A 16,390-nucleotide genomic window follows, 5' to 3' on the forward strand; every position below is an offset into this window, starting at 1 on the left:
AATGCTCATGGAATCATAAATCACCACAGTCTTGTACAAGCGACTGTAAAGAAAATCCAAAAGATAATCCATAAAAAAAACATCAAATATCCACAATAAGATTCATCAAATATCCATGATAAAATCATCAAATATCCATAATAAGAATCATCAAAATCTCCATGATAAAATCATCAAATATGCATAAAAGCATCAAATCTCCATGAGCAATATCCATAGAAAATCATGACCACAACAGTTCTCTATTGGAAACTGAAGGCATCACTGATAATCATAAGTATCCATTGGTTCTCAATAACCAAAATAAATCATCACATCCATTGGTTCTCAATAAGCAACCAAGAATATCTCAAAATCATACTGATCGAAGACTCCAAAATGGTTGAGTCAAAACATGTCACAACATGACATCATCAAGAATAAATCCACATCATAGTCCCATCATGGCGACTAGAAAATAATCAAGGATAACTGATTGATGACTCAAAAATGATTAGCTCAAGTGTCTCATACATCTCAGCTTCACACATGAAGACTGATGAACAAATACAAACATTTCATAGAGCATACGATCACATAACCATGGTTGGGCTTATAAAGATCGAGACCAAATAAAATCAACATGCCATCACATCTCATAACCTCCGAGCCTCTGGTAACAACCTAGGACTGGTCAACACTAGTCAACCCAAAAATCCAAAACAAGAAGCATATAGAATACACGATGCAAACACATGTTTTGGTTTTGCTATTATCTCATAGTTGAGTTAAGTGTAGAGTTTCATTTTTCCATTTTCAAGTGTAGGGGTTTCAATTTCCATTTTCAAGTATACTTCAAATGTCTAAGTTTCATAATTTGACCTACAAGTCAACCCATTTTTTCCCCGATAGCATTATCCTTCCATTATTAAGAATTACATTCTAAGAATAACTTAAGGATAAATATTCACTAAACTGATCATTGTTGACCTTTAATTAAATTGTTCTCTATATTTAACTAAGATCCATATTCAAATTGATCAACTCTTCAACTTTCCAAGGATCATTATTTGTTATATTATAAGAGAGCCAATTACTAGTCTTTGAATAAGAAGATTATAACTTTATAAAGATGATCAATTAAATCATTCAATTAACATAGGTACGGAATCCATGACTTTTATCATTCTAATAATACTTAATTAAAACTTAATTAAATATTACTAAAATTTAAGCTTCCTAATTCAATCGTTGTAATAATTAAATCATCACTAATAACCATTAAAATATCTAAGGTTATTATTCAAGTAATTAGAATAAGACTTATCAACTTGATATCAATATTTTCTCAATAATTACATCAATTAAATCTCTATTACATAACTTATTTATTAATTAAATCTAATTAACTCTCATTAATTGATTTAATTAATAGTTGCATAACCATAACAACGTTCCAATTAATATCAGTTGACTAATAACTAACTAGAATTCTGTAAGGTAAAAGTCAACTATAATTCAATAATAATAATTGAAAATCTTAATAATAATTCTATATGACCACATTCGTCATCTTTCAAAGAATACCAACATTCCCTTGACAAATTCATATTATCATTAATCTTTTCAAATAAGACTCTATCGCACAACTTAATTATTAATATCATAGTTATAATATCAACTCAATGAATATCAATTGATTAAAAATCAATTATACTTCAAATCCAAAACTAATATCCTTACAAAACTTTAATCAATAAATAATCTACACTAGATTAAATCTAACCAAATTTATTGAAAACCATTATTTATTAATAGTTTGTTAGACCCACCAAACATTAATAAATAATAAATTCATCAAAACTATTATTACTCATTCTAGAGATCCTTCCACAATTTTCATTAGTTAATATTCAACTAACCTTTAAGGTATAACATATTAACAAATTCAGATCATGACTAGGTTATTAAATATTATAATAATGATTTTGACCCTTGTCAATTAAATCCAATATCATTTAAAATCTCTTAATTTACATTACCATAATAATCATCATTAAATACCTATATAAATTACCACCTCTTAACTATTTAATATATATTAAATAATATTGAATATACATTAAACAGTTAATATTAAAAGTTCACTCTTCTCTATTAACAAATTATTGAGAACCTCAAATAATAGATAACTTAAATATTTAAAGCTTCATAACAAGTTAAAAATTCCATTAACAAATTATATATATATTAATTAATAATTAATTATATAATAATCAATATATATATAATAATTTAATAATCAACATCTTTTCAATTAATGAAAAATTGTTTCTTTTACAATTATCAACATAAAATATCATTTATAAAATAACAATGTTAAAGTCAATTTATATATAATATATATTTACACATATATATACATACCTAACATAACAAAAACTTTAATAATATCAAACGCTTATATAAAAGTGTTTATAAAGGCCCGTTGGCCTGTCTGCTTTATGCGGCATCACGGCAGCACTGCTGCCGCAGCAGCAGAGTACTGTCGCGTCAGCAGCAGTACCTGCTGCCGTAGCAGCAGTGTCTGCTACGGATGACAGCAGGGGCGGTGACAAATAATGCGGGGTGGGGTGGGGTAAACCCCTTGCCCTCCCATATTTTATGTTAATTTTTTTTTAAAATAACGCTTTCAATAAATGTTTCCTCAATGCGATTTTTACACCATGCGATCCGAATTTATTAATAAGGTTTCTCATTTTAACTTACACAAATATATACATATATGTATATATGTATATATATATATATGTATATACGTATATGTATGTATATATATGTGTGTGTGTGTGTGTGTGTGTATATATATATATATATATATATATATATATATATATATATATATGCAGATTATAGAAAAGAGAACATTTACTTAGATTAAAATAAAAAGGCTTTTCTATACAAGAATTTTCTTTTTTAAATAATTGTTTTCTAAACATATCCATTAAAACATCCAATAGGTTTAACTATAAATTTGAAATCATCATTCTCAATTTGATTCTAATTCGAACCCAAACCCGTTTAGAACTAATTTCTCTTTAATTGGATCTAGGGTTTTCTAATGTTTTCTTCTCAACCAATAAAATATCTAGATTCTAATTCAATTGTAGATTCTATCATGGAATATATTCAAACACATATAACAAACATGATGAAGACAGGAAGAGAAATGGTGCAAAGAGAATATGTGAATATCACGAGTGCACCTGGACACTGATGCTAATCTGCCATGCCTCAAAAGTCCATAGAAAATCCCTTCCTTCTCCATCATCCATGATTCCTCCAAGATCCAAGCTAATCGAATCCTCCAAGTGACTAGAAGTGCTAGAAGAAGCATAGAAGCAAGTAGAAGATATATGAGCATATGAACTTCTCCAATGCATGTAAGCTTGAAGCTTCCATTAAGCTTTCATTTGAGCTATCATTAAGCTTGTCCAAACACACTAGGAGAGCCTCTATTTAAAGGCCTCTAAGATGCATCTAGAGTGTCTCTAGAAACATCTAGAAGATAAGCATGACAACCAAGCATGGGTCTTCTCCAACCTTCTAGATGAGTCTTAAGGTTGTAGACACCATGTGCTCAAATAAAATGCTAACTCCTAAGTGTAGACAACTAGTGCATTCTTAGAGTGCAAACTCCTCTGTTGTCTACATGACAACTTTCAAGAATTTTCCAACTCCTATGTGAGCAAATATTAAAATAATACACATTAATTAATATAATATTTTAATTTACTCTTTCCAATTTAATTTATTTATTTATTAAATCTCATGCACTTACTTTAATAATTTCACTTTTCAATCTTAATATATTTATATTTTAATCACATGAGATTTAGAATCTTTTATTAATTTAAATATATCTTCCACTTTTAAATTTTATTTTCCAAAACTTAATTGCTAAAATATTTATTAGCTTTAATAATAATATTATTTAGTCATTTATTTAAAAATGAGCTCCAAATATATTATTATTAAAATAAATATTGTTACATTCCAAATTTAAACTGTTAACTTTTATCTTCCAATTTAATTATTTTATTTAATTAATTTCTCAATTAATTAAATAAAATAAATATTAAAATACCATATTAATTTTCCATTTAATTAAACCATTAATTAAATCTTTTAATTAGGCTTAACAAATAGAAAATACACCAAAGACTCACAAGGTGGAAATATGAAAATCCATCATAGCCAAAATACATACAAAATTAAACCAAAGGTTTAAATCATGAATTACGTTATCCAACATATTCAGAGGGTACTCAACTCGAATACTTGTCCTAATTTTCCAATTAGAACAAATGGCTTAAAAGGTTGGGATTTGGACTTGAGAATTTATCTCCCCTCTCTTATCATTGAGATAATGTGATAGGGTACGCTCATCCTAACAATCCAGGAAAGTCGATACCCGGTACCTGCAACTTGCATAAAAACCATGCATGTACAAGCACAATATATACTAAACTAAATAGGCAATGGCAGGAAGTGGTGCATCGTGTAGATCCCGACTAGCAGGTGACTGCGACTCCCTTCCTTAAACACATCAGACATGCCATACAAAAGCAAACATGCACACCATACACATGCAAGTATGGGGTAAGTATCCATAATAAAACACATGATAATAAATCATCTTACTAATCATCATTAATAACTACAAACAATAAAAATAATCATCATACATACATGAAATATAGAGTCTAAGTAATCTCATCACATAATAAACTGAATCCATAGCAGAATATCTGATAATCTCAAAACAATGTTGCTAACCATCAACATAAAACTAGCCCTAAAAGAGTTCAGCAATGATAACAAAATGTGAACCAGGGGCAGAAACTACATATACATATACATATATGTATATATATATATATGTATATATATACATATATGTATATATACATATATATACATATATGTATATATACATATATATATATATATATACATATATGTATATATGTATATATACATATATGTATATATATACATATATGGATATATATATATATATATATATATATACATATATGTATATATATGTATATATATATATGCATATATGTATATATATATATACATATATGTATATATGTATATGTATATATACATATATATATATGCATATATATATATACATATACATATACATATATGTATACATATATATATATGTGTGTGTGTATACATATATGTATATATATGTATATATATGTATATATATGTATATATATGTATGTATGTATATATATATGCATATATATATACATATATATGTATATATATATGCATATATATATACATACATACATATATATACATACATATATATATATATACATACACATATATATATATATACATATACATATATATATATACATATATATATATACATATATATATATATATGTATATATATATATCTTGAACGAAAAATTCAAACCAAAAAACTTTTGAGCAAATGTCAAACCAAAATTTAAACCAAAAACTAGCATCTCATAGTAAAAAGTAGATCTATATGGAGGGAACTTTACCATCTATGATAAAAAAAGGGCAAGATGTTTCAAACAAAGATATATCTGTAGTTTTGGAGAATTTTAGTAAACGACTTCTAGTTTGCTATGTTATTGGTGGGAGTCTATTGCATGGACCACATAGCTTGGGTTTGGATCTAAGTCACTTTAGCACCTTGTATTAACCTATTTGGATATGAATGGCAATAATTGTTGTTGGCAAGAATAAAAAACCTTATTCTAGTTACTGCCACCCTTAGTGGTGTTGCTCTCTATGCCATCGTACACAAGAACAAAAGCTCATATTGTACAAATATTATCACATTGTTCTATATTTGGTCGATAAAAATTATCAAATGCAAGCTTTCCTACCATTAGTGCTAACCAAGAAAACCAATAAAGTATTTAAAGAAAACTTGGAAGTAATTGAGGAAGAGGAAATTGATACTTCTGCCACCAGTTAACATGAGATTGATTGTGGCATTTAACCATGTCTCTTAAGGCATTCATTAGATAGTGGATACCCCCATTTAAGTCTAGTTCAACACTTAATTTTCTTTTAGGCATAGACTAACAATGTAGGCAACTTTAAAAATGATGAAGTGAAAAATCTATTTGATTGTGCTAAATTGTTACCTTCAAGAAGCACCTCAGACACACATTGTCACCTCCTAGAAACCTTGAAATTTCTATATATTTTGATAAAAACTCCAAAAAAGGCCACTAAGAAGAACTAATTTAAATTATTGGTTCCATACACATTGTTATCTAGACTCTAATTGAAATTGCACAGTTTCTCCGTGCATTGTTTTGGGCCTATTTCTTCTTAGGCTTGCCCTAGTTAAGTATCCCCTTCTAACTTGAAAGACTACAAAATGATCTGGAATAGTTTAGTAATACCAATGTGCTCCCATAAATGGTTCTTTAAGATAGAACACGTACATCCCATAACAGGTTATTGAGCACATTACTAACATTGACAATACTGATGACTTTGATAAATGTCCTAGCTAGAGATCATTAGGCAATTGCTAATGGTTAATGATCACAAAAGCAACTTGGCATGCAATGGTTAGTGAAAAAAAAGGCTTAGATTTAGACAAAGTGAGAAATTTTATAATTCCCAATCTAATCAATATACTAGAAATTTTGCATATAGGATGTGTGTGTGTGTGTGTGTGTGTGTGTGTGTGTGTGTGTGTGTGTGTGTGTGTGTGTGTGTGTGTGTGTGTGTGTGTGTGTAAGCATGCACTCTGGAATACAATTTGACATGTGGATAGCATTCCAGATAGAAAAATAGAGATTTTTCTTTCTACTTTTTCTTTGGTCATCACATATGCAGAATCAAACTTGGGGATATAATCATGGTGGCATCCCATAGCGAAGTTCAACCTACACATCCATAAGTTAAGCTCTCAATTGTTTTGAAATTTGAAACTTATTTCCTTATTTTGTGACTAGAAATTGAGTATTCTATTTATTTTCTTTAATAGTAGGGACTATGCATAAATTTAGGTATCTCTTTACACATGACACATCCTACAATTTAGAACATGTCAAGCAAATTTAGAAATTCAAATATCACTTAAATCCTCATGGCATAGCATAATGATCTATAATTTGATGATTCCTTAGTCTTCTAACTGAGCTATGCACTATTTTTATATCTTAACTCTTAAAATATAAGCTATTTATGCTGGTAATTTCTCAAAAGTTACTATTGAGGACCCAAACCTTGAGATTTCGAAGCATTTTTTATGCTAGTGCCTTTGCATAATCTATTATAGAATGATGCAAGTATATTATTGTAACATGTAGTAGTAGTTGAGTTTGATTCATAATGGCCTCAACAACATTTGGATGATAGTGTCCACAGGAAAATATGACAATGCCCCAAAAGCATCAAGATATCTACTCCTGTCCTCATCAAATAAGTATTGCATTTTACCCTCAACAATGTTCAACTACCAAATGAAGTAAAAACAACACAAGAAAATTATTAGCATTCTTTTACAAAACAAACCCTTCAAAATGATTGCAATGAAACAAAATTCATTAAAATATATGCCAAAGGAACAAGAATTCCTATTATGACCACATCCATGGGCTATCAAGAAAATCATTTTTTTGCTTGCAGCACACAAAGAAATTATCTGATCTTCAACTCTAGACATACACCCAACATGATATTATTTAGCATGTAAATGCACCTTCATATGGAAGATTAAACTATCAGACACAAAAATAACATATTGTGTTGTCATGTTATGAGAACGAAAATAATACACCAATGATAGCCTAGAAGACAACTTTTTGTCTCTTCCTAAACTATCTATCTATCTCTTGTTCAAATGCAAAGGCATCAAGACAATAACATGGCTATAGGAGTTTGGAAGACTATAGTAACCTTAGAGAGGTTGTGATAGACTCGCTAGTGTTCCATGGAAACCTAGTAGATTTGACTAATAGATAGATGACAATGTCCATCATTAGTAAAAACTTAAAATAGTGCATGAACATGGTTAAGCTCTTTTCCATTCTCAATTTAAAAATAAATAATTCTTCATCTACTAATATATCATTTCCTTAACTTAATGTAGTGATTATTTTGGATATTCAAGTTAAATAGTGAACCACACTATTTAACAGAAGATAATGCAATACCTACATAGGATGTAGTGTGCACATCAAATTTTTGGTAATATCACCTAAGTTATCAGTTCAAGTTCAGTTCCAAGTTTGAAGTTCAAGAACCAATTTGCAAGTTCATCAAAATTTTAGAAAGGGGTTTGGGTTTGTTAGTGCAAAACAATGTAAAAATTAGAGAGTAGCATACTAGCATAAACAACTTTAAACAACAAAAACACCATAAACTTGTAATCATAGTGATCATACCATCATACAGTTTAACATCAAAGATTCAAAACATTAAAAATAAACCATAGCATCAAGTTCAAGTATCATTTTTTGATGTTCATTGTTCAACTAATGGAATAAAAATCTATTAATATTCTAAGATCTTCAATCTTCATCTTCTTCTTCATATTCTTCTTCTTCATCATCTTCATCTCTAGCATTAGTTTATTTTTTAAGCAAAATATATGAGGTTTTGACTACAGCTTGCTATTAGGAGAAGTTAAAGCGAGTTGTGACCTTGTTGCTACTTGTACTGCAACAATTATACTCTATTAGGGCATGATATACTACTAAGCAACATGCTTTTTGATCAACAAATATCCAAAGTTAAAAAATGGCCATGCTTTTTGGTATGGTGTGATAACTTATGGCTCTGATATAGTCAAACAAGAAGAAACATTTTCTAGTCATTTTTATGGGCCTTATTTTGATTTTGGAGCTCCTAAAGAATCTATATCCATTTAAAACGAACGAAAATTGGATGATGTGAATATCAAAACTCTCAATTAGCAGAAGTAGCACTAATGAATTAGTTCTCTTTTTGCTATTGAATGTGAATCTTAAAGACACTTTATTTACTATTTTCTTTTGACGAATTTCCTAATTGACTATTATTGATGATTTCATGGCATGTATCTATGAATGAATAATCCTATTTACAAAGGTTATTCTTATTTTTGTCAACATCCTTAACATTGAATTTATTTATTGCATGTATTATGCAGATACACCTGGAGTTTGGTATGTATGGAAAAATTCATATGTTGATAAAGTTAATAAAGATTATGGAGGTTGGTGTAATGCATGTTTTATTTCTTTTGTTCTTAAAATAAGGCAGGATTTATGAGTATTTATGATGGCTTGGTCTTAATTAACCATTTTGTTCTCATTTAGGGGAATGGTTTATTGATGGAAAAGTAGTTTTGAGGCCTCCTGAGAGGGAGAAATTGATTAATGGTGATCCTAGCAAGACAATGGACTTTGGATCACCATTAATCAATTTGTAGGTAAAAAACCATGTAATTAGCATACTAGAAGTCTTAAAATTCATACTACAAGAAGCAATTATGATGCAATGATCCCCATGAATTCAATTTAAATGCAAAATGTTCAAAAATAGAATACTACCTCACTAACAATTATCATTGATAAACTTGCAAAAAAAACATCAAGAATACCTAGTCTACGGGATTTGAAAGCACCATTAATTATATGCAAAATTGCACCGCTACAATTCAATGCAAGTATGGCACTCTCTGCCTACATCAGCAAAAAGTATGATTTAATAGATTTAAGTAATGTCTTCCCTGCAGATAATAAAAACATTTAACTTGGTTTATGACAAACATGCCAACTAACATACAAGGCATTCTATAGGAAAACACAACATCCATGACTTAGGTAGCCAAAAGTTGAATCAAATCACACATTCAATATCTTCCTAAAGCAATATCTTGACATGTATTCAAGCTATTTGTTGGATATTAGAAACAACCTCCAATCTATTTCTTAACAACATCCCTAATTTTGAGCATGAACGTGATAAACATCCTTCTCATGGATGTGCATGTTTCACAATAGAAAATTTATGTCAAATGACAAGCGTGTCTCACTTAATTAGTAATAGCAACAAATTAAATGATTTTCAAATTGGACTAACATTTACCTCTAATGTTTCTTGTGAAATAGTTATTTTTTCTTTATGAAAAAAGTCTAATTTGGTTGAAAAGGCCATGGCATGGGGGTCACGTAGCTCCTCATTGTAGCTAGTCAACTATCCACTAGTGAAAATACTTCATTCTAAGTATGAAAATCTTGAAATCGAAGAGAAAAATTAGCTGAGATTGACATTGACAAACATTGTCTTTTAATGAGGACAATTATATTATAACTATAGTAATTAAACTCTCTCTAAGAAAACCATAAAGACTAAGTGGAAAGTGAAACAAAATGACTTGGAATGGATTGCCTCTCCAGGTTCTGATGGCATACCACCAACTTTGGGTAAACTCAAGCAAGGGAGTCAACCAAAAAATGGCTTGAATAGGACTATTTTTAAGAAGATGAGTCTTTTCCAAGTTTTGGCTTAGCCTTCTTTAACACATTCAAATCTTCTTAGTAAATCAGTCCATCTCTAGCCCAAGTTCTATGTCAATTACTAGGATATATTACCACACAAATTAAAAAATCTATAGTTTAAAAGAATGTTAGGAAATCAAGAGATGAAGATATTCACAAGCAATATGAGTCATCATTTGTGAAAGGAACTTTGAAAGATGAGTATAGGAAAGTAGGAGAGATAAAACTAGCATAGTATGTTAACATTTTCAATTTTTCATTGAACCTAAATGGATATGAATCGTATTGAATAGAATTCATGATCAGTTTTTCTAGCTTAGAGACAAACTAGGCAAGATTACTAAGAAGGTTTTAGAAGTAGTCACAAGCTTCAATGCATGAGCTGATGTATCTACTCTAAGGATTACTAAGAAAGATTTGGTTACATAGTTGACAAAATTGAAATGGGATTGAAGAGCTATGAAAATAGAAGAAATTAAGTAGGAAGATGTTATGGTAAAAGTTCATTTGCTAAATTGAAAGATAGGAGAGGTTCAGATCTAGATCATGGATTAAGATACAAAGATATAGAGATAGTGGAAAAATTGGAAGCCCCCAGATGCTCAAATTGTGACACCAAATGTGTTTTGACTGACCAACATTTAGATTTGAAATCCATTGTTGAGATTGTTCCTAATGAGAAGCAGAACACAAGTGATGTATGCAAAAATAGTTTTAAGATCTAGTGCAATGGCCATGATTCAAATGAATTGGCTATGATTAGGGAACAAATTGTTCAGATTGAAAATCAGTAATCCATCTTGTTGGATCTTATGAATGTAACTTACCAAAATCTTGATCTTTTTAGGTCTACAAAATATCCCATTGTTTTGAATTGAAAGAGCTAAAGACATATGAGTTTATAGTCAATATCATAACAAACTTGTTAGTTAGAATTCTTTCAAGAATAGCTATCAGGTATTGCTCTTGAGATGCCCATTAGTTGACATTTTTGAGAAATAAATACCATGTAATATGATTGTGTGCAATCTATTTCTTTTTATGTTTTTTAATAATGATCTATTCATCTCTATTACAAATCATATATTCAGTAGAATGCAAAGTGCAAGGTTCTGTTATTTATATTCAAGTTTCTCATCTTAGATTCTAGCCATTTTTTATTGAGTCCAATGTTAGAGCTTCTAATTTGTCATAAGTGTTTCTAGTTGCTATTGGGTGAACCCACAATAATGGATTCCACTTTAGTGGGACGAACAAAAATGAAAAAAATTGCAAAATGAGAAATTGAGTTTACCATATGTTCGCGCGAACTTTTTTTTAAATCATGTTCATGCGAACATCTTTCGTATGTTCGTGCGAACATATGTGATAAATATGTTCGCACAAACATGATTTGCATGTTCGCGCGAACATGGTAAACATGTTCGCATGAACGCCATGTTCGCGCGAACATGCAAAATCACAAAAAATTCAACCTTTTTTTTTTTTCTTTTTTTTTTGCTCTTTTGACTGCCATAATTGTAGGAGAATGATCTCATACTATAAAATAAAAAATGTCAAAATGTGCTTCTCGGAGCAAGCTTTCCAACAACTATAATTTTAATACATAATTTAATCATTAAGACTTTCAAATATGAGTTTAACTCATTATAGGTTCATTACTGATTGAATATCAACTGACTTTGACACCTCGAGAAAATTAGTAAATTAGGTCAAATTTTTTTTGAAAAATATGGAGGCACAGGCTTATTGAGACACCTTTCTATTCAAAAAAAAAAAATGGTTTATGATAAATTGACTTCAAATTATCTTTGTCGAATGGAACGTATGTCTGAATTATGGTTCATGTCACTTCAAAACTTCATAAACTATACAATATTCAACAAAAATAAATCAAACCAAATGTAGACACTAGATATTGATGTTACAAATCCAATGCCAAAAGAATTAATTCATTATCATTTCTAGAAAAAAAGTTATGTGTGTCAAACGGACTGTCACTCTTTAAAATATTGAATTTTATTGTGTACCACTTTTCAAAGGAGATAAAAAAAATTGACATAAATGATTTTTTTTTTTAGATTAAAAAATAGAGTTAAAAAGTAGGAACAAATTATTCAAAATCACTAGTTTATGTCATCTTTAAATTATTTATAGTTTTGGAGATATAGTCACTTGAACGTGACGTTTGTTGCAAAAATATTGATTTCAGTGTCAAAATTGGTAAAAAAGTGGAACCCATTATTGTGGGATCACCCTATTGCTAGTTTAACTACTTGTTCAATTATTTGTTAATGACAACAATCCTATTATCTTCTCATCCATCTTAGTAAAAGGCTAAAAGCTCTTATGATAAATTCCAAAGTTAGTCAAGTGCTTGTAATTTCTATTGCCACAGAATCATTCCCAAGCCCAACATAGTAAAAATGTTTCCTTTGTTTCTTGAGGATTTGGAAAGCTTCCAGTACAACTCCATGGGTAATGCTCAAAATTCTTTGATAGATATTGCAAAATTCAAAGGATCGCTAAGATATTAGTGCAAGTGCATGGAAAGTCAAAGTGAATCAAGAATATTTGCAACATATAGGGAATATGAGCAATTTTGTGTTAACTCCTAAAGAGAAAAAGATGATTTATAGAAGAAGGCTAACCTAGTTTTTGATTAAGGAAAACAAGCTTTAAAAGGGCTCTAAAACCCCATACATAGATTAAAAAGTCAACAGTTTAAATGAAAAAGGCCACCAAGTGCCTAAAAGAAAAATAGCTACTCCCTAAAACAAATAAGTAGGAAAAAGCTAAGGGAGAGTGCCAAAAACTAGGACAAGTTGCCAAAGGCCAAGGTAGATCAAATGATGTCTCTGAGCATCTTTGCTACATTGATCTCGAGCTCAGACATCTTTCCTATCACCTCCTTCATTTCCAGAGTCTCCTGCTCAGGGGCCATGGTGTGTTTCTTTCTGGTGTTGGACCTGGTTCTTTTCATAACACCTACCTCCAGGGGCTTGTCTTTCTATCTAATATCCTATTCTTGCTTCTTGCCACTTTGATCCTCACCTAATTTGATGAGCCTCTTTATGCTTTCATACCAAATTTTAAAGTATCTAGTACTTCTTGAAAAAAAAAATCTAGAAACTATCTGAATTTTAAAGTGCCAACATCTCTTTTGATTATGTTAGTTCTTTAGACTTCTTGATAACTTTGGTTGGTAAACTTAATTTTTGCTTCCAAGGTTGAACCATGTAGGTTTTGAGTCAAATTCATTGACCCATGTTTTATGAGTCTTGGTTCACAAGAACCCATCTCTCATGAAAATGAAATGAACATTGCACTCATTGCATCTAGGTGAGAAACCATGATGAAGAGGCCATTGTTTAATCTTAGCATCCATTTTTCTTCAAGCTTAATATTTTTTTTGTTTTGTGTTGAGAAATCATGATGAAGAAATGTTTTAAGAAAGAATTGTTACACATGTTCCCATGGGAGTACTTTGTCTGTGCCTGTAAATGGTAATCATGATGCTTGCAAGTTATAGTTTCCCCAAAATGTCTTTGTAAGAAAGCTTTGATATGTTACTTAGTAATGTGTTGATGCCTAAATCTAAAGATATTATATTTATATGGGCTCTTATGTTTTAATAAAAAGTTAGCCTACTAGATGATGTTCATTTAATAGAGGCTACTGATGAGTTTTCAAGTGTTGCTCTAATTATTTTCACTCTCTGATTTTCTCTAGGCATTTTTAAAGTAGGATGTTTATCCTTTTATTAGATAATTTTATACAAACTATAATGGATGGTAGGACTAAGAATAAGTTGTATTCATTATTGATTTGGCCTATTAGTTCATTTTATGCATGCTTAGGTGGAATTTTAAACTTTCTTGGGGCACTGTGAAGTACGGACATAGATGATAGATCAAAAATTAACTGAGCAAAAAGTTTGAAATGTGCTTAGTACTTTCATTGTTTGTAGTTGCTTGCATTTTGTTTCTAGATAGTTAGAAACTTAAATTTTATTTTCAATTTTTATTCTTTCAAATGTTTATGGGAAGCTCATAAGATGGGTTGCATTCTCTAGGAAAAAAGGTACATGCTTTAGAAAGAACTGTAGATGAAATGGCTCAGGATCTTTCTTTATCAGTTGATAGGATCACTACTGTTGAAGATGGAAGGGCTACTTGTTGTAAATTCCCTGGTTCTATGCTTTTAAGCTCCAAATTTTGGAAGAAAAATGAAGGCAGATACCCACCTGCACAACTTGCCACATCTAAGGGGTCATCAATGACTAGATCTGGAAGAGGTGCATGATACTGAGCTAAAATGGGGACCAATATATGGGATAGGAAGTTCAAAGGATTTTGGGGTGGTTTGATGGTGAATCCATTGGTAAATGTCTAGGGGACATCAAAGGGGGTGACCACTAATTTTATTTCAAATGACACTCAAAGGTCTATATTGGAAAATTTGGAAGGAAATCAAATATTTACCAAAGCATGGGACATAAAAAGGTCTAATGAGGGTTCCTCAATAAGGAACACATTACAAATATTAGAAGATGAAGCTATTTCTTTCTCTAGTATGTAGGTTGCAAGAAAGGATACAAAAATAGAGGTACGTGATTCTGTGAAAGAAAATTCATGGCCAACAACTACTGACAATTTATTGAATAGCAAGATAGGTTAGGGCAGTGATAGTTTTTGGAGTGTTTGGACATGGTCAGTTGAATTCCTATGGAAAGGGGATTCGGAGTCAACATTTGGCAAGGTCCTTTGCATTGGGGATTATCTCTTGTTGATTAAGCTTATGAATTGGACTAGTCCTATGTTGGAACATTTATCTAAAGGAACCATTTTGGAAACTATGCAAGCTCTTAAACATTTCTTGTTGAAGCAGAAAATCTTGGGTTTAGTAATCCCCTAGATTCAATAGGTTATTTATCCAATGAACCTATACTAATAAGATGTGTATTCTTTTGTTTTGGTATAATGATAATTATAGTTTATTTCTTTAGCTAAAGATTATAATTTTTTGTTAATTTTGAAGATTATATTAGCGTAGTCCCTTAAAACAATTACTATGACTACATCATTTACATGTCATCCCCCATCTCTTTGTTATCAAGAAATTTTAAGAGGTCTTTTAAAATATTATATCCCTCAACATTTGCATGATTGTCATAGAGATTGGTCCAAATCAATGGCAGGGTTCACTAATTTTTGTTTCGAATCTAGGATATCTTCTATGCCCAATATTTAATTTTCTCTTCTCCAAATTTCTGCACAAGTATCCAAACCAATTTTGAAAGAAATAACCAATATAAGTTTCTTATATTATTTCATTTATATTACATTTTTTCTTGATGCTTAGGTTGTTGACTTGATCATGAGAAATGGCTTAGATTATCTAGGCCTCTCTCTTGATGTAAAGAAAGACATGTTATCAACCATACAAGAGGCTTCATCAAAGCATTTTTCTAACTCTTCAAATAGAAACTTCATTGCTTAGAGTGCATCCAAGTTGTCTATTCTTTGGATGGTGGGCTCATTGAAAGGCAGGTAATTAGAGGAGCAGAATTTTTTTTTCCTGTCAGCACTGCTCTTTCTTCCAATGGAGATTGACAAAAAATGAGTCGAGAGCTTCTCTATGTTATCTTCTTTAGGCATGCATATGTTCCAATTGAGCACTCACTTCGACCAAAGAGTATGTTGTTCCTTTGTCATAGACACCAGTTTTGTAGTCTTGTTAGACTCTCAACATTGTATTCTATTGATAGACTTGATATTTAAAACAAGTTATATTTCTTTCCAAACCCTATAATTTATCAAAAAGGTTAC

General features: G+C 30.3%; 1 pseudogene; it reads left to right on the plus strand.

Annotated features, from left to right (window-relative positions):
• Nucleotides 1-16,115, plus strand: part of LOC149561653 (microtubule-associated protein TORTIFOLIA1-like) — a 21,940-nt pseudogene extending 5,825 nt beyond the window's left edge.
• The last annotated feature ends 275 nt before the right edge of the window (nucleotides 16,116-16,390 follow it).

Source organism: Cupressus sempervirens, chromosome 4, assembly GCF_028749045.1.
Source record: "Cupressus sempervirens isolate cs-2001-9-10 chromosome 4, ASM2874904v1, whole genome shotgun sequence".
Classification (NCBI taxonomy): domain Eukaryota; kingdom Viridiplantae; phylum Streptophyta; class Pinopsida; order Cupressales; family Cupressaceae; genus Cupressus; species Cupressus sempervirens.